General features: G+C 37.8%; 1 long non-coding RNA gene across 1 annotated transcript; it reads left to right on the top strand.

Annotated features, from left to right (window-relative positions):
• Positions 1-755: 755 nt before the first annotated feature.
• LOC128073224 (uncharacterized) lies at positions 756-13,014 on the top strand. Its single transcript, XR_008202653.1, has 3 exons — positions 756-837; positions 8,577-8,725; positions 9,285-13,014. It is a non-coding gene; the product is annotated as an uncharacterized LOC128073224 (long non-coding RNA).
• Positions 13,015-20,648: the final 7,634 nt, after the last annotated feature.

Below are 20,648 nucleotides of genomic sequence, written 5' to 3'. Positions count from 1 at the left end.
CCAGCTCTCCAGCCTGATCCTTCTATCCAGAAGACCACATCAACCAGTATAAAACAAGATTGAACTGGAATGGCTGGCTTGTATTTCTAATTTACTGTGCTTGCAGGAGTGGGAATCTACCGAAGACAGAGGGAAAACATGATTAATGTTTTCCCATTAATACGATTCTGCTTAATATGTAGGTGACTAATTTTCTAAATGGGAAGCAAATACCGGATCTGTTGAAATCAGTGGGAGGTTAGATCCTGAAATATCCTCGTGCATCTGGCACTTAAGGATATATTTATACAGTGCAAGTTCTACCTATATCCAAGTACCTTGTCAGTAGAGGAATGTTTCAGATCACCTATGTAAGGTGCCAGAGCTAGACAAGTGACAAGCGATATAAAACATTAGGCATGAGAGTTTATATGGAATTTAGACACCTGATCCATGAATACTTTTCTACTACATTATACCGATAGGACATTAATTTTAAGAGGACTTGGTTACTTATTTCTTTTCTCATAAAGCAGAGGTCATTGCATTAACTTGAGTAGCTGAAGGAGAACCAGAGGGGCAAATAGGTTCTAGGCCACTACTGAACTGAATCAACAGTCCCAGTAACAAAGCTCTAGACATTATGAACCCGTAAACAGCTTTGAAGACGTCAGTGTAATAAGACTGTTCTGGAGAGGGAAGCTGTGAAGTCCCTAAAACTCAAATAAAACAGGTGATTCACTGCAGGATGAGTCAATTCAGACTTGAGAAAGTAATCAAAACTAGCAATTCTAATACTGTTTCTGATCATACAGGGATGATGAAAATTCTTGAAGTATATCTGTGGAACCATTAGAGGTGAGTAGCAGAAACTTCTTATGCTGTAAGGTTTTAGTCAACATTCCAATTATTCATAATTTATTTGCCCTCTCATTTATATTATATTTGGAACATAAATTAGTAGCTATAAGGACTCAAAATCGGTTCTAAAACACAGAGGAACTCTTCTTAGACTAGATATCTTTAATCAGATGTTTTGGTACGTACAGGTAAAACAGTACAAAATTGTTATAAAAAATAAATGGAGATTCTTTCCCACTTCTCCGTGAATGTTGAAATTTCTGTTTTCAGCTTTTTATGCATAATCTATGGGAAATAAATGATGTGTCAGTACTCAAATCTGCCAAGAGAATGCTGATATATCATGTGTTTCACTCTCAATTATCCATGGGCTGTTTATCCAGGTTGCAGATTAACTCTGTGAGACAATAGAGCTGGCTCTCTGCACAGCTGGTTGGTTTTGGCTTGTGTCAGTGCAGGTGCAGTAGAAGCATTTCATCAGCTTTCATCTAACACAGACCCCACACCAATAATGCTTGTAAATGTGACCTGGCTGCATGCAGACTTGCTGTGGATGTATCTCTTATTCCTTCTACCTTCTGTGCAGTGCCAGTTCCCATCTGAGTGGCTTGGGTCAAATTTGGCTTTGTAGCTCCCATTTAGAGTTGATACTACTGGAACAATGGTAGTTTTGGAAAAGTTGTGTAGCTTCAGATTCTGACAGAATCTGTCAATTTGAACTCAGTACAGTGATGATATTCAGAGCAAATTTGGTGTGGTGCTGTGCCTGAGTTAAGAATCTTCCCCAGCTCAGCAGAACTGGAGAGGGGAGCACAAAAGTAGGTAGTCTGTACAGGTCTGGCCCTGAGCCCCATCAGTATGCCTTTTCTTATCACATGTCCAGGTTACATGATCTGGGATGAGCCCAGTCCCTGCTTCTGTGACTCTATGTACAGAAGGATTTTACAGGCTTAACGGAGCTACAGAACAAAGTCCTTATTTAATGCAAAATGCTAGAGCCACCATATAAACTAGCACGAGCCATTTCAGCTTTCATGAGACAGAGCCTACTTGGCTACTTCTCATTTTTCATTGCTTTCTCTTGTTTTTCTGGTTGCATAAGCCAAATAATAAATTTAAGTTAGCTTTATCAGCAAAACCGTCAATTACGTCTGTGTTCCAGTAAACCAGTCAGCTAAAATAAGCTTCTTACTCCTGAGCCTTCTGTCCTCTCTTCAATCAGGGAATATGGGACAGATGTACTGTAGGGGTCATAGACGGCCCATTGGCACTGTCCATGAGGAATACTCATAGCTGTATAGCTGCTGCTACCATCATGTGGGATAAGTATATTCTCTCTTTCTTTCTCTAGCAGGTGGCTGTTTCTGGCTCTCCATTTTCATGCTCATACAGTAGTTCTTTCTACTTCATTTTAAATCAAAGACTCAGTAAAAGCCAGGCTGAGTCTTGAAGTTTCTGCCTTTTAAAATGGACCCTTTCAGTCCTTCTGCAGCTCTATAACAGGCTGGTGCCACAGTGTGCTATGAGCAGAGCTGCTGGAGTGGATACATGGAGGATTTTGTTTGGAGGAAAGACTAAGACAACTGCATGTTTCTGCAGAGCTGTGCACAGAGCTGGAGAAATTGCAAAGATCCTTTTTTGTTTTCAATTTCATTTGAGGAAAATTGCAAGGAAAATGTAACAACTAGAATCACAGGAAATTATCTCATATTCTATTCCTATTTTGGAGAGAGAATGAGAGCTCCAATCTTCCACTTTTTTAAACAAGATATAGTTACCAGGAATCTTCCTTTCAGACACACTACATTCCTACTGACTTTCTGATAATTACCCAAGAGAGTGGCTCATTCTGGCTGCTAATTCTCTTTACTGCTCCCCTTCTCTCTCCACTCTTTCCCCCACAGCAAGTTTGTCCACAAGGAAGATGATCAGGCCCAGTCTGCCCAGATCTGGACTCCTTAGGGAATAAGCAACAATCTAACTTATTCCCCAGCATCAGTCAAATGCCCTCAGTCCACAACTGGAAGATTGCACTTTTGTTTGTTGAGTCACTTAATCAATTTATGTAACTGAAACTGTTGATAGCTGACACAGTAAAAGAGATGAGCATGCCCGCATAGGGAACTTCCCAACCATGACAATCTACTCTTTGACGGGGAATGTGGGTCACAGCATCGCACATTAGGACTACTGAGCCTAAATCTCCTGTAAACCTGACACCTGTTACAAATCCTCCAAATGGGAGGAAAACTGACTGAAACGTAAAAGCGTAGGACTCAGGATCTAGTCAAACTACTGTGCTTCAAAGAGCTTACTGTGATGAACTGAGCTGCGGTAACTGAGTGCAGCAGAAGCAGCACGACTTCACCTGACATCTTCCCAGTGGAGGCCAACAGTTTGTGCACCAGCAGGGCCACAGAAACCCCATCAGGAGTAACTCCATGCAATTATTACTTAGTTTTCAATTGACGTTATGGTTCAGATTCCTCTCTTTTTGAAGTGAAAAAATGAGTCTCTTGGCAGACGACATCTGACATGAAGAGGAGAAGACAAGAAAGGCCCGCTTGTCTTTTGTGAGCTGGTCTGAAGTTCCAGTCTGAGAAACTGTTTGTGCTTTCAGGACTGACTGTTTTTCATCAAAAACTGTTGGAGATTTGAAGAGTTATAAATAGCTCCTACTTCATTAGCTGAGATCTCAGACTTCCAGCACAGGTGCAGGGATTTCTACAGGGATGAGAGAGAAAAGATCACTCTCTGTGGAACTGCTGTGTCCTTGACAGTCCGAAAAATCACAAATGGCTTTTTCTTGTTGCTGAATGGAATATAACGCTTACATGCTTCCTTGGTTTATTCTTGATTTTGAAATAATTTGGATGGAAGATACTTTTAAATTGGTAATGTGAAAATATGTGAGGATCAGCACCCAAAAACTGAGAAAAATGGATTCATGAGAAGTACACTACCTGATCAGAATATTAGTAACCTCCATCCCTTGTATGATATATCTGAGAAAAAAAAACAGCAAACATTTTTTAAAAAAGTTATTTCTGTCATGAACATCTGTTACCAGTCAAGCAAATGGTAACAACAGTAAGCAGCCTTTCTTTCATCCTGTGCAGAGGTTCATCATTACACATCTCCAAGTTCAAAATGAAGGTCAGACTGCAAAGAGTCCTACAGCAAATACTGTGAAAAATTCAAGGTGAAAGCTCTGAGCTTTTCTCCCAGGTATCATTCTGATCTGTATCTTGGAGAGATATCACCTTCATAGTTCAAACAGGAAAAGTTAGCATAGCAACAACAGTATAACAGCATCTAGGCAATTATTTTAATAAAGAAGAGAGCAGTAAGAAGAGTCTAGCTAATGGCAGAAGAAGAGGAAGTCTGCATAGTCAAGGTACATTGGAATCTTGAGAATCTGAACTTTGTTTTCTTTGCCTGAACTGAAAATTTTAAACTCTATTGAAGCCTATCAGAATTCAATATGCTGTTAAAAATAAGTCAGTGATTGAAATGAAAATCTTAGGCAAGTGAAATGCTTCGACTAACAATATGACATGAAGATTTGGAGACCAAAAGTAGGTCAAGATTCATAGCACCAAGTAGGCTGAAATCCTTACAGCAGTATGATGTAGTTCAGCACTGTAGCTGTATCAAATTTTCACAGCTGTATCCAGATGCTTTGAAATATCAACATACCACTTGTTGCAATGTTGCCTTCCCTAATTTGTAAATTGATATGGATTTTTTCCTTTCATTGTAGTCAGAAAGCTAAGCAAAAGAAATCAATTTTACACGTTGTTCTGGTGTGGTTGGAGATGGAGTATTTCTTGAACATCCTTGCTCTCATTCTCTAAAAGTATATAAAAACAAGATATCTAGAGATAGCCATAGAGCAATAGAGATTCTGGAAGGTGAGGCTGTTTGACTGGATATGTGAAGAAATGCAGATTTTAAACATAAGGTGTGAAAGAACTAAAACAATATTGCAGTGATGAATGACAGAGCAAGCAAATATTTAGGTTGAATGAACTTATTTTACTGTGGTGGTACAGTAAACTTAATTTAAACTTAGACTTGTCTTCTACCTCTTCAAAATACTTCAACACTTAGAAAATTCATTAAGAAAGAACTGGGAAGTTGCAGTATCAGTTCTGTAAATGCTGTCGGAATTCACTGACCATTAACTCACATGTTTGTGAGAAATTAAAAACGGAAAGGAATTTGAGAGGATACTTTCACTCTGGTGCTTTTGGATAGTTACATAACAATTCAAATCAATTCAAATACGCTGTAAAAACAGATATGATTTATTTCGCCAATATAAACCTCAGGCTCTATTTCTAAGCTCAGTGGAATTTTTCTTATTTGAGCTTGTGGTTCTGAAACACAGATGATCAGTATTTTACACAGTACTCAATGTGATGAAGTTTTTGCTATGACATTAAGACTTCTATTTTTTTACTGGAAATACTTCCTGTTTTATGTCTTAGGTTCTTTGCTCTATATTAACAACTCAGAGACCTCATCTGCTTAGATATCTAGCTTCATTTCATCCCACACTTTTTGGTGTTGTTCTGTAACTGTACCATTTGGAAGCATGAACTTCTGTATAACTGCTATTATGATATCTTCAAGGTCATGAGATACTGTGTAATAGCATATTATTCTATAATGCAAATGCTTTCCAATTTTGCATCACTAAGAGATTCCTAGAAAAAGGCACTTATGCTTTTCTGTTCTTGAACTCCTATCAGTCATTCTACCTCACTTGGCATTCTGAACTACAGTCATTAATGAAAACTGAGAAAATGATAGCTTATTTAGTTTTCAGAGAAACTGAGACTGCCATTGTTGAGTGACTTTTTTTTCCCGGAGTTTTTCACATAGATGGCTAAAAAAATCCTACTCCTTTTATTTTCTTGTCCTCTGCCAGGCCTTGTTCTCATTTTACCCCTAGGTTTCCAGTGACTGAAGGCAATTTTATCCTCATTCCCTTTCCTGCCAGTACAATTCTGCATTCCCTGTGGACTCTATTCTTCCTTCTAATTTTTCCCTAAGATAGCACCTGCTATCTTAGGATATTCTTTTGTTTCCTGATTTTGTCATGCTTTTAAAAAATTTCCTAGTGACTTGGAAACTTCAGTGACTATCTTCTAAGTGACTGAACGTATTCTTCAACCAGGAGACTCAACTACATATAGCTACATTCCCAGCTCTCAAATTGCAGCTTCATTTCATGAGTAGGGCCATGTCAACTGTCCCAGCAAGGACTGTCCCAGATAATCAGTTAATTCTTCTGGTACTTTTTGGAGGTCTCTTTAACCTTACAGTCTCCTCTAACTTTTATATTAAATGCATCCTGACAAGTAACACATTTTCTACTGGGTTTACTCAGGTGATAAGTCTACAGTTTCTTACCCAGGACTCTTGGGTAACAAAATTCTTCCTCTACAGTAGGCTATCAAAAATCTTCTGTCATTAATTTTCTTCCTTCTTTCTAAGAGTCATATCTCCTTCTCAACATCTTGAAATCCATTTATTTTTCCCTTGTCCTCTCAGTCCTGACTTCTCTCAGTGAAATTTTTCTTTTCTTCACAGCCATCTTGGTTTTTTTTACTCATTTTATATTGCAGCAACTCAGTGTCACAGACCCTCTTACTTCAGCCCTATCTCTCTCTGACCTCATGGTGATGTTATCCTCTTCCTTTTTGACTGTTCTTCAGATTTTATCCAATTTGCAAACCTGAAGTTGTTTGTGGTTCTGACTGTCTTCCTTAATACACTCAAACTTGCACCTACACTGTGTTGATCACTGCATGCACTCTAGCACTCTGGTCTTCTCCAGCATTAGAGTTGACAATGCACAAACTGACAGACCGCAAAGTTTTGATAATATAGGCAATATAGGACAATATAAACACTGAAACCTCCACGTCTAGTAATCTTGATCGTCTTGGCAAATCTTAAGGTTTTACTCACTAAAGGCTCAGCAACCACTGCAATTTTCTTACACGTTCCAAGCTTTAAAGAAAAAAAGATAATTCTTCTGTTTAAGCCTCGCCTCCGTGCTCCAGACTTCATGCCTTTATATGCTTTGTCCAGGTCAATGCTGTCAGCTCGCTGAGACTTAGCAGTTAGTTATTTTTCAGCTGTGATCAGTCAAAAGCAGGAAGCAATCTTAACACCATTAGCTGCAGCACCTCAGTCTTACAAAACAAAGTTGTGATTCGAGAAGCTGGGAATATTCCAAAAAAAAAAAAGAACCAAAAGCTTTGAGAGTGTTACCTGAAAGGGAGAGAAAACAGTGACAGGATAAAAAGCTAAACATTCTGGAATGTTCTACTAAATTAAACATACATGTTTAAAAAAGCATAAGACAGATTTATTTGAACTGAACAATATTTCACAAATCAGTGAGATAATTTGACTGTGCTGGGCTAATTTTTTTTTTTTGGCACAAGGTTTGTTTGTATTAAGATCTTTTTTCTTTCATTTAAGCTAGTAAATTTGAAGTTCCAGTTTCCACAATCTTTTTTTAATGGTGGTTCAATATTTTATTTAGTTGAAAATGGAACCTTTGGTTAGGTTGTAACAATTACTGCTTGTCTTAGGTAAACAAACACACAATTACTTTTTTGTTAAGACATAATTACTTTGCATACCAATGTCACCTGCCCCATTGCCAAATTCCAAATCTCTTATTACTTTACCATTTTTCAGCCATGGTTGATACCAAAAGAGCACTGGGTGTTCTCCTACTGAGCAATTACTTGGATCAGTTCCATTATTCTAATTCCTTTTATGCCCTAATTCCCTAATCCCCTCTTTTATAGTGTCCTGACAACCTGCATTTCCTTTGGCAAAGGGAAGGAAAGAAATCTCCATATACTTACCTCAGATTTGATTTTTTTCAGAGCAGAACTCTTCTCTGCTTTTCCCAGAGGTGACCATCAGCTTGCCTTCAACCTTCCTGTTATATCGAAGGCCATTAATTAACTTCAGTGTCAACCTTAAATATTGTATGTGGACGCATACACTTTCCTAAAACACAGGGGAATTTCTAGTTTTAACTCAAACTGAAAAACAGGGAACTTCACTGTTCCTTTCAAAACCCTCCTGAAATGTTTTGGTGTAGATTTAATTTTTATCTTCAGCAAAACATCAGGTTTGAATGACTGAAAATGAAACTGCCAGTTTTTTATGTATATCTCTCTCAGTTTGCCTACATCTAGTACAAAAAACTTGTTATTTTTTTTTGGTTGTAGGGACAGAAATATTTCTTCTTCCTTTCTCCCAAGAATTATGCTGTCTATAGTTGATGACAAATAGAATTATGGGATTATAGAGTCCTTCAGAGGAGTGATATGATTGCAACAAATGCCCTGAATGAAGAGTCAAATCGTGAACTGGGCCATTCCTGCTTGGTCTTAGGAAGAGACAGTAACATTACTGTTTTGTGGGAAATTTACTTTGAGTCTTAGTAGGCCTTGGGCAAAGTCCTCAGCTGGGTACAGCATGAGAGTTCATTAACTTACATTAAACTATCCCAGTTTATGCAACTGGAAGAATCAGTCCATTATACTTTCTTTCAAACAGCTTAATATCACTGAAGTACATTTCTGGCATTTCCAAAACATTATGTGGAGGGAGGACAAGAAGTATCAAAGCTAAAGCATCTTATTTGATTTATTTGATTTAATCACTTTCTTCTTTTTTTTTAATATGCCCTTTAGTAGTACTTCCAGCAAGAGATAAGAGTAATGGGAACACGGAATTACCAGCTGTTGCAATCAAGACAAGATACAAAAAGATGCTGCAGATTTCTCCATTCATTTACATCTGAAGATATGATCCATTGCCCAAGCATGGCAGCTGCAAAGGGGTATAATCATACTTTTGGCTCTAAATTCAAATGATCATGATGAGCTTATGGCAGTCCTACTGTATTCACATGTTGAAGTGGGCATACAGGTAGGAAATGCATTTCAGAAGAATAGCTATCTTCTGGGTGTTCTACAGATCCAAAGAAGACAAAGGGGTAGGCACTGCTGCAGAGTAAAAACGTGGCAGAGTTGCAAGGTGCACTGCTCCTTCAGCAGCACATTCATGAAGTCATGTTCACTCTCCACAGCTTCTTTCAAGGGAGGTTTCTTTCTTTCTTTCAAGGAAGCCTTCAGTAATTACTGAATCCTACAGAAGTAGTTTTTATCTCACTGATGCCAGAAGGTGCAATTTTAGCTAGTATGATTATAGCTCAGGAAGAAAAGGCCAGGCTCAGTCCAAAATAAGTCAGAGGAGTTATGTCTACTGTCATCTAAATGGATTTGGCCTCAGATATTCAAAGAAAGTATTACATGAAAAACCAGAGAAGATCATATGTTTATTACGTATGGCTTCCATTATATATTCCATTATATATGTAGTATGCATATTTTCTTTAGGTACTCTTATACACAAGCTGTGGATGCTCAATTTTTGGCTGTATATCTACTTGGAAATGTCCCATACTGTTTGATAAGACCCAGATGGCAACCAGATGGCTCCATGTAACTCTTAGGAAGTGCTGCTGCAGACTGAGAGTAAGAAACTGAAGTAAGTCTACAAACAACTCCCTCTCTTTCTCGTGACTTCTATTAATAAAGAGTGAAGATTACCACACTGTATTCCATTGTTAAATAATGATAGGACATTTAGGGGTTTGCAGATAATTTTACCACTTCATGAATAACAAAATCACTCTGATCAAGAGTCTAAGCATTTTCTTATGTTGACTTGTTGGCCTATTTGGTATACTATGCACTGTCTAATTGGAGACAGTCATAAACTTGAAATTGATACCAAAATCCAGAAATATGGAAATATTCCAAGACTTTTGGAATATAGCAAATTCTGCTACTGTTGCCCTCTTTCTAAGAGCTCTTCCCTTGACCATTCGGAGAAAGGTATGCTCACTTGCACTAACCAACTAACAGAAGATACATAGGCAAATAACATACAGGCAAACCCATCTTTTGGTAGTCTTGGCTCTGACACCAATGACTACGTCTCAAGAGAATTTCTGAATAAATGCTTATCCCAAATACAGTGATGCAAACAGAGAAATAACTTAGTTGCCCTTTGTTAATAACATCCCTTCCAAAACCAAGAATTACAAAAGAATTGTAATATTTGTTCTACAGTACTTTTCCAGACATGATCTGTTTACAATAAGAAAGAGAAGTTATGGGACGGTGATGATTCACACGATCACGGTATTTTCCAGTCACATGCAAAGGTAATGATTAAACTGCTTCTTCCAGTCACACATCAGGAAGTCATAGTAGAATTTGAGCCATTTTTTTTTCATTTCTCAACTCCATTAGCTTCCCATGCACTTCTGTAAGTCACCACACTCTTCTCTTAACAGGAAAAAATTCTTATTAGGCAGAAGGGCTAAAAGATGATTTAGCATAACCTATAATACCAGACATCTTTCTCCCTCTCTCACTCGCTGTTTTAGTTTGCAGTCAAAGAAAATATGTTGATGGGAAGATTTAGAGATTTAAATAAGGGCTGGAAGATTTAAACATTGCTATTCTAATATTGCTACAGTGCCATGAAAAGTTAATGTACCCTGGTTTCTAGATCTGTGGAAATGTTGTGTGCTTACAGGAATTTCTTTAGGGAAGTTCTTTGAAGAAATGTGTTTGGCTCTAGGTGGGTTACATTTTCTCATCCTACTAGTGCTTCCTAATGTTGGTCACTAAGTTACTGAGAAGTTTTTGTTTTACCTTAGTTTAGAACCTATAATGCATCCATCAACTACCACCTCTGCATTATAAAATACAGCAAACTACCTTCATGGTGATACCTGACACAAACATTTCAAAATCATTTGAGTGAAGCTTATTGGAATCAAAATGTATTGTTCTGTGAGAAGTAAATTAAATAATTTTCAGCTCTACAAAGGATACATTATATTGGTTTGTAATTAAACACATCAGACATCTATTAAGGAGAAAAACAATCACACGGGATAATGAATGTGCATTGATAGGGGAATGTATGTGTGTATATGCACAAAGGAAATTCAGGACAGAGGCAAAAGGATAGAAGGGAAATGTCTGTGGTGGCTAACAGATTTAAATGCAGGAAAGTACTGCCATTCAGAATGAGAATCGTTTTCTTTTAAATATCAAAACTGTTTTCATGAGAGAAGACCCCAACACAAATGCATTCACAGAAGCCTAAATCATTTAGTTGAATGCTAATGTTTTTATGATTTGGTATTTTGAAACTGTCTAATCTGTTAATGAACTCCTGTCTAAAGGTTCCTTTCTTCACTTCACTCTACTATACAGTGTCAATATTCCATGTTTTAATGGTTTTTGCCCTGCCTTGAATATTTTTTCTCTGAGTGTTTCTCATTACTAACCATTCTGAATTTTAATTTTTATGTAGTTTAAGCTGCTCGTACTTATTAAGAATGTAATAAAATCAGTAATAGGGAAGATCCAAAATAGCTTTGGGAAGTCCCTTCAGAAGAGTTTGTTTTCTGCTTTCATACTGCCATCTTCAGTGTAAGTATTAAAACTACAGTTACTACATATCCTTACATCACGACTTTGTTTTCTTCCAATAAAATATTCTTTTACATACTCGAAAGTGGGTTTTAAATACTGCCAATTTAAAATAGTTGAACTTTACAAACAAGGAGGCACGTACATGAAGGAGAAGCAGGTTATCTGTGCTGACTGTTCTGTACACCGCAGCGTCATGTTGAACAAACAGCTGTACATTAATATGTTTCATTGCCTTGTCATATATATTGTCTAGAAAAAGTATTTTCATTTTCATCAAAGTCCAGAAAATACTTGAAGCAGGAATTCTTCGTTTGTTGCCTTCTCCATCATGAAGATTTATTTGTAGATCTTTGATTTCTATGATGAGAGGTTTCTAGTTTGTAAACACAGAAAAATTATTCCCCTATATTTTTACATAAGTAGAGTATGCCGTGTTCTTTTTTTGCCACTGTGTTCCAGGAGTAAGGATCTGCCTCATGTTACACAGCTTCCACTTTCAAAGTTGACTATTGATTTAGAAACTAACATAACCTGATTCTCAGAAAGTTTTGAGCTACTTGGTCCCCCATCAGGCTACCTTTGGGGCATTCACAGACTGCTGGCTGAGGTGGCCGAGGTGCTGTGATTTAATAAATTACTGGTGATGAGCTGAACCATACTGCTCATGCAGCAAGTTGAAATAGCTGATCTTGTAGTAATAAGGACTCAATTATGATAGCATGATAATGGGCAGGTCATTAGTATCTGTCTAAAAGGATAAAGCTTTGCAGTTCTTGTTTATCAAAGCTGTATTTCATGATATATCTATCACCTGAAATACACGAGTCAATGTATTCAGAGATTACCACCTGGAAAATATGAAAAAGGACTATTTTCTGTAGGGCTGCACTGAGTTAACAAGTGCAAATCAAGAAGCAGCATTCATGAACAGACAGTCCCTTGGAAGAAATAAAGAAACAAATAAACAAAAAAAGAAGAAAAAACAACAGAAAAAGAAATCTAAATCTTTGATGTTTGCACGACGAGCATAGTACTGAATCTTTGTTTAGTTGTGATTAAGAGCAATTTAGCTGTATTAAGAACAATAAAAGTTTGTGTGCAAGGAAAAGCCACATTCTAAAATTAAAAAGATTGAGAGATTAAATCTTGTAAGTTCCCCAATTATCTCAGTCAAATATAATGACAGCTATTGGAGAATGATTGTAATTTTTGTGGTCATTCTGTCTTTCTAATAATATAATATATGTGCAGATCTCATTTTTTTAATCAGGTTTCCTTCTTCGCTTACGTGATTCATGGATTGACCATGTGGAACTCAAATTATATTCTTGCTTGTTTATTTTACTTGTGATTGTGCTTAAGACAGGCAGAAAATTCTAACTGAACATTAAGTATATAATCAAACAAATCCCCTGACTGAGTGGGCAGGAATGGCAGATGGGTTATGGCATTGGGAAGTTCCTTCTCAGCTCAAAGAGAAGAAAAAAAAAGAAAGATTTGCTAACAGACAGACAGCAAGGAACGTTCCAAAAGCTTCCCAAAAGATTAACCATTGTTGTACTAAAAATATCTGATGTCAGATTTCTGGGGATGGGTCAAATATAGGCATATTTCATTGCTTCTTGTAGTCTATGGTATGCAATGAAATGATTCTTGGCATTAATCACCTTTTCAAACTTACTTTTTCTTCCCTTTAAATGCCTATTTGAAAATAAACTTACTTTCTCAAAAGCACATATTTGAACAAGTTGCTTTACATCCTCACATGTTAACTGAAGTATGTGATGAATTAGTCAATAGTTGACAGTAGCCTTTGGGAAACAAATGTTTGCTCAACAGTTTGCTTGTGGAACATATTACATCTAGATTCCATTCTTCCTGACATTTGAGTGGTGGGCTGAAAAGTACAACATCTATTCCTGGACGTGCTTTGAACTGGACAGACATGGGCACAGTTGATAGGAAGCTGTTATTCTTCACGTAACCTGTGGAAAGGTAGGAGGTAAATCTATGCTAGAGAAGTGTGCTCTGTAAATAAATAATTTTGTATCACTTAAACTTGCTTTTACCTTGTAAATTGGCAAAAGAAGTGGCCTGTCCAGTTTTTAAAGTCATAGTAATTATATCATTGAATATAAATGAGTACCATAACATCTTAAGGATTATGCAACTGCAGGATTGTCATCAAAAATTCCTTTAATTAAAGATAACCACACCTAAAGAAAACATATTATGAAGTTATGAATATTACTATTAAACTGTAGAAAATTGTGTGTACATTTATAACTACACCAAAGACAGCTCAACTTCAGCTGCCTAGATAAAGTGGCTGTTTTCAAGCACTACACTTGCACTGTTCCAGCTGCTTAACAACTGTAAAAATCTGGTCAACCTTGTTAAGATTTATGTAGTATGAATCATCAAACAGTCACAACTTTTTAAAACCAGCCCATGTTTGCTGAGATTATATCCCTCACTCCCTCCCTTTCTATCTTTTGTTTACTGCAGTCTCTGGCTGCCACTGATAATTATTGCCTTATTGCTTAACTGGTGTCTCTATCCATCTTTTTCCTATTTAGATTGTAAGTTTGGGGGGTAAGAATCATCTTTATGTTCTGTCTTCATACAATATCTAATACAAAGCAGGCCATTATCTGTCTCTGCTATATACTTGAATAAGACACTGCTCTTGCCCAACTAAGAAAAAAAATAGTTTACCCATTTACCTTCAAAAATAAAGAAAAAGAAATATTGGAATAATTACATCAATAATTTGCAGGAGCTATTCTCACAGTCTTACACAGACTGTGTTGAGCTTCAGCAGTTGTGCTTTAAAGGGCAGAAATCAAACACTGATAGTATTCCATTACAGATACTCAATTTGACAGAAACTAAGGCATGCTGGAGAGAATCCAAAAGGGACAAGATTTAAATGTTTAGAACTTGAAAGGAAGTGGAATAGTTAAATCTAAGAAAAAGAGACCCAACAGAGTGCATATAATGACCTTCCAGGATGTAAAACAGTAGAGAAGATGACAGGAACAGTAAGGAATTCATTTTTGCAGAAGTTGGCACAATGGTCCAACTAAGATGATAAAACACTGGAGCTTCAGTGTGCTATGAAATCTCCACTGGAGTGTCTCATACAAACTTCCCAAATATCTGGCAAATATCCCACCTCCCTCAGGTCAGCATCTGACCAAAATGATCTCTAACTGCTTATCCCTATGTATTTCAGTGACAGCCAAGAGGGTACACTGAACTTCCAGTAATTTTTAGACTATTAGATCTGCAACTATTACACTCTTTCTACTACATTTAACACTTTTAGTTTGCACAAAAGGATATGTTGTCCATATATAAATAACTACAGCTCCTTAGGGAGTATAGGGGAGATGAAAATCAAGAAAAAGCTTAAGGATGTATATTTAAATTATATATTGTTTTTCAGCATGTGCAGCAGATTCAAACGAGGACATAAAGGTCAAATCAGTGAATGATCAAGAGAAGGCAGCAACCTGTAGTAAGAGTGATGGTAACGTTCCCACCTACTGAGAGCTGTTAAACAACAAGATTATGATCTAACTTACAAGAAAACATTTGGGCTATGTGGGACCACATAAAGTCCTAGATCTTCACTGATGCTGACCTGACAAAATAGTGTTACACAAATTCTTTTACAGTATGTTACCCCCATGGAAAGACAGACTAGGAAGGTTTGGAAAAGGTGGTCACATTAATATGTATTGGGAATTTATTTAAAACTCTGATCTGAAATATTCTGAATCACCTTGTTCTGTACTATACATTTTAAAGGGCAAAAAGAAACCCAACAACAGTAGAGTAAGAGACAAAGTAAAAAAGGAAAATGGAGCTACCAAAAATTACAACACTAATGAGCAGCAACAGTGCATCTAAATCTCCTCCACATTCAAAGAACAGGAGGACAATTCTATATAGGCCTCCAGTGAATATGCTCCTGCACAATAAACTTTCATAAATATTCAAATGACAATTCTCTGCAGGAAACAGGAATAGTTTGTAGTGAAAATGTAGGCTGTCATGCTCTGCACTGCATGCACTTTATTTATGTGTTCTTAAGTTTATACATAAATAATTTAAAAAACATCTTTCTAGTTAAAATAAGTGTAAAATTTTCTGTGAAGGTAGTTAAATTACAAGTTTTCTACTTTCCTAATATTCTGACAAATAAGTTCACTGGCAGGTCTGAAAAAGGAACAACAGTTGTGAAATATTTAATATGAGAGGGAGCAGTTAAACATGAACACTCATTACAAAGGCTTACCCGATGTCGAAAAGATTTGATTTTTATATCTATGCAAAACTGAGCAACATTATTTCAATTTCAAAATGGATTCAGGGCTTGGCATGCTACTGTGCTGTGCTGCAGAGACCACTTGATGGTAGTGTTGTGCAGCAGCATCGGAAGCGCAGCCGGGGAGCAGGCAGCCAGGTCTCGTTCTCTGCAGCTAGGACAGTGAGTGTGAATGCAAGCAGCCTCAGTGTTCTACAGCTTGTGGCTGCCCACTAGCTAATAAATTGACAAGAAAAACGAAGTATAACCAAACCGTACTCTATGCCCTTCTCGTTGGAACCAGAACAACCGAGGTTCAGTTTGAAGTCATTTAAACAAATCTGTACTGGTTGCAAGATCATACCCAGTGAGGGATGGTCAGTGACTCAACGTCCAGATGGAGATCAGTGACAAATGGTGTCCCCCAGCAACCAATACTCTTTAATATCTTCATCAATGACATCAACAGTGGGATTGAGTGTATCCTCAGCAAGTTTGCTGATGACACCAGAGGGACAGAAGCCCAGAGGGACTTAGACAGGCTTGAGCAATGGGCCTAGAAAACCTCATGAGGTTCAACAAATAGAAGTGCAAGCTCTTGCACCTGGGTCAAAGCAACCTCCACTATTAGTACAAGCCAGGGCACAAAAGGATTGAGCACAACTCTGCTGGAAAGGACTTGCGGGTACTAGCAGATGGCAAGCTGGACATGAGCCAGCAATGTGCCCTTGCAGCCTAGAAGGCCAACCATATCCTGAGCTGCATGACCAGATTGAGCAAAGTGAACCCGCCCCTCTACTCTGTCCAGATGTGGAGTCCTCAGTACAGGAGAGACATGGACCTGTTGGAGCGTGTCCAGAGAAGGACCACAAAATGATCCATGAAATGGAACAACTCTCCTATGGGGACAGGCTGAGAGACCTGGGGCTGTTCAGACCTGGAGAAGAGAAGGCTCCAAGAGACCTGAGAGCAGTCTTTCAGTATCTAAAGGAAGGCTGTGCAAAAGAAAGGGACAGATACTTTAGCAGTGTCTGTTGTGATATGACAAGGGGAAATGGTTTCAAATTGAAAAAGGGGAGATTTAGATTGGATATAAGAAACAAGTTTTTTTACAATAAAGGCAGTGAAGCACTGGAACAGGCTGCCCAGAGAGATGGTGGCCACCCCGTTGCTGGAGTCATTTACGGTCAGGCTGGAGGGAGCTCTGAGCAACCTGATCTTGCTGTAGGTGTCCATTCATTGGAGAAGAATCAAACTAGACGACCTTTAAAGGTCCCTTCCAGCTCAAATTATTATGTAATTCTGTGATTCTGTACTGAACATGAGAAATACATTTATGCAATGTCTTCTAGCTTTCCAAAGTGAGCAAAATGTTTCAGACTCCTCACAAAACAATCCAAGCTGAAAATAAGCTAGGGGTTATTACTGACTGCTTTTCACATTGCCAGAGATGCACAATCTACCTTTGGCCTACCTTCTCTTTTTCTGTGGTTAATATTGCGTTGAAATGGTTGCTGGGATAAGAAGAGCAACCTGGCAGAACAAGAAATCATTGCAGTCTTACCACTAATGCCACACTGGGATAAATTGGCCAGGCCTGAACATGCTACTGCAACTAAAATGTGCAAAGTAGCATGAACTACCATTTAAAGTGAAATAGGCTACTTTCTCTCTACACTGGGACACTAACATACCCTCAAAGCGTTGGGCCCACTGAGACAAAATCACTTCAGTTTTTCAGTGTGTAGATTGCTCTAATGCTGGCAGGGCTGCTGTAAGAAGCCTGGAGGCCTTGAGCATTGTATGAACAGCTACGCACAGACTTTCATCAGGAGCAGGACGTAGTATTCAGGCAATCCCAGGTAGCTGGACATGGTTTCAAATTATGACAACTGCCTTAGACCTGAGAGTTTCAGATATTACAGTGCTGTGGTAGCTTGTGCTCAAAAATATGCAGTTTTTAAGAGCTGCGGAAATCCTGTAAAATCTCATGGGAAATTCCTACAATTCTGTCTTCCATGCTGCTGATAAGATCCATCACCTTTCTAAGCCACTTACATCCTCTTTTTTTTTTTTTTTTTTTTTTTTTTTTTTTTTTTTTGGACAGTGATGAGTGAACATACAGGCATCCAACCAGCCAGCAGTGATGCTGTGGATAACATCTACCAGCCGTTCTTGTGTAGTAAATCCATTCAGCACACACAAATTACCACATGAGAGTCTGTACGTCTAATTGAATGGTTCTCTACCTCCTCCTAGTGGATGCAACACTGCAGACTGCTGCTGAAATGAGCAATTTTACTTTTGTTCTTTGCTACACATTTGAGGGAAAGCTGACAAGCAAAAGGGGGCTAATTAACCACACAGTCCAGCTGAATTGTAGCTCAGTAGTTTGATTTTATAAAAGCCATTTGATAATCCTGCCTGGCATATGCAGGCACCTTTTTCATATTCTCACAGAACAGTTTTCTAATCAAGTCTTTTTTAGCTAAATTAATTGAGAAATCAAGGCATACCTCAAGTTACAATCTTTGCGAGCTTGGAAATGTTGCAGTGGATTCTATAGAATCCACTGAATAGATGGAAACTATTAGAAGAATGTGTCTGGAGAAGGGTATCATTCAGCTATCAGGCACAGGAAGGTGCTGATGCTTGGCAGTAAACTTTCACAGGTAGAGAGCTTACTTTGGTCCTATGTTCAACATTAATTCACTGTGAGTGCAACAAAATGGGCTAACATGTATTAATGCACTTACAGTACTAATCACTTCACTGAAGCATCTTATAAAATTGAGCTATTGCTCTCCATTTCTTTAAGCTGAAGTAATGTGATGAGATGTTATAGAAAGTCATATATGACAGGAAGAGCGTAAGTTTCAATCTTTACAATAGATAAAAAATCTTCTATGTAGGGACTGAATAAAAATATTATTATGATAGTGCTTTTCTAAAGATACTACTTAGAACATGTTACCAAGTTCTTACATATAGATCTCAGCCTAGTACCAGTATACTCCACTGGCTTTGCAATTGTAGCAAGGAGAAGCATTATACGGTGGTATGACAATGGACAGAAATTGCATGCAAAGGCAACCAGTGTTGCTTTCACACAGATGCTGGATTAGTTCATTGGCCAGTGCACATCAGCAGCAGGTTTATCTCAGGGTCTCCTTTGACCTGTAAGCTCAATCAGTAATCAAACAAGAAAGCAATTATCTAATATATGGAACCTAGTCAACATCCCCACCAATCCTTAATTAATTCAGACTATAAAATTAGGAACACTTCAGTGGTTGTGAACTTACTATTAGATATCATAAATTATTGCATTTTGCTACTACTGTGGGTACCAAAAGATACTGGATTTGAAAAAAAAAAATATCCCTCATCTTTCAGGATCACTAAGAAAGAACTGATATGAAACAGTTATGAATGCTTGCCAAGTACCTGCATTCATCAACTCTATTCAGTACGTTCATATATTTATGACAAAGTGACACACAGAATATGCTTCTTGGCATTCAAATTGGAAGACGAATGAGCTATAACATAATGGTGAAACTTACATTTATGACAGCAGTGGAGCTGTAGAGCCTTTAACTAATCATTTCTGCACTGTTGTATTCATTTATGCTAGTTGAATTGGTGACTATCAAAATTAGATTTGGAGGCTGACCTCACATGAACTTCTCTGAACTTACTTTCTGAATGTTCTAGAATATAACGTCCCCAAATATGAATATTTTTTCCAGATTAATTAACAAATTATTCTTCAGGAGTATTTAGAAGTTACTGAAGCAAAATCTGAAGTCAACATTACTATGTAAATGATTAGCAAAAAAAATATTTTTTTTAATTGTTTTCTCAGTTGTTCTGTTGTCAGCATCTTCCTCCCTTCTTTCTAACCAGAACTGGAGACCTGAGCTAATTTTGATGATAATGTACAACCTCAGTGTAATGTTAGGATATTCTGTCTGGGGCTGTTAGATGGCCATTAGATGGCCTTATAGCAACAGTACTACTGAAGGCCCCTTTCTGACTTCATTTGTACTTTTGGAGTAAATTGTGCTCCATAACATGCTCTACTTGAAGAAGAAGACCTAAAAAAATACTGTAGGCTGTTTGGTCACAAAGTCCGTGGTTTATTAAACTGGATCCTTTGTTTGAGGGAGAATGGAAATTGCCTTAAACATTTTCCCATACTAAAAGCTGCAGTTGGGATGTAGAGCTAGCAACAGATTTGCTCGCAGGTCAGACTTTTAACCTCTTTCTGCCCCAGCCAAACATAGAGTTTATACGCCCCATCGGTTTTAATCTGCAATTCCTACGGTCGCGTGTGTTCTGTAGTAGGCCTGTATTGTAAAACACAACTCTTGTGAATGGTATGGTTTACAATTTCAATCTTAAGCTGCAGCCAGTTAAATTTTCACACACTGTCAAAAGAAGCCACCGCAATGGAAACAAATTCCCAGCAATACCATACATAGCTGCAGAGGCTGTTTGCAGCAATAAGCACAAATAAACTTCCACAGTAGATGCTTAATACACTGGAATCTGGTGTCTGATTCCAGCAGTACTCATGAGGAGGTATTTCAAGGCACTTAGAAGGCCTTAGCCTGTATGAATTACTGTGGAGAAAGAAAGCAAACTTCCAGACAAAATTCCTTTAGAGATTTTCCCCAGAGAATGCTTTATTGTCCACAAGGCAGTCATCGAGCCACATAATCAAACTAAAAACCACAGAGCAACCGGGCCAGGCAGAAAGGGAGTGCACTCTTTCTAACCCTGTTTCCCGTTTCTTTTATAATCTGTCCCAATAGTGGTAGGGCACATCAGCTGGAGCCAATTAACCCTCTACTATTTGAATGTTGTCAATCATTATATTGCCCAGAGAGGAAGTTTCCTGCTAATTTTGAAAGTTAATTTCT

Source organism: Tympanuchus pallidicinctus, unplaced genomic scaffold, assembly GCF_026119805.1.
Source record: "Tympanuchus pallidicinctus isolate F22 unplaced genomic scaffold, pur_lepc_1.0 scaffold8, whole genome shotgun sequence".
In the NCBI taxonomy this organism is placed as follows: domain Eukaryota; kingdom Metazoa; phylum Chordata; class Aves; order Galliformes; family Phasianidae; genus Tympanuchus; species Tympanuchus pallidicinctus.
This window is presented reverse-complemented; position numbering and strand designations above follow the sequence as displayed.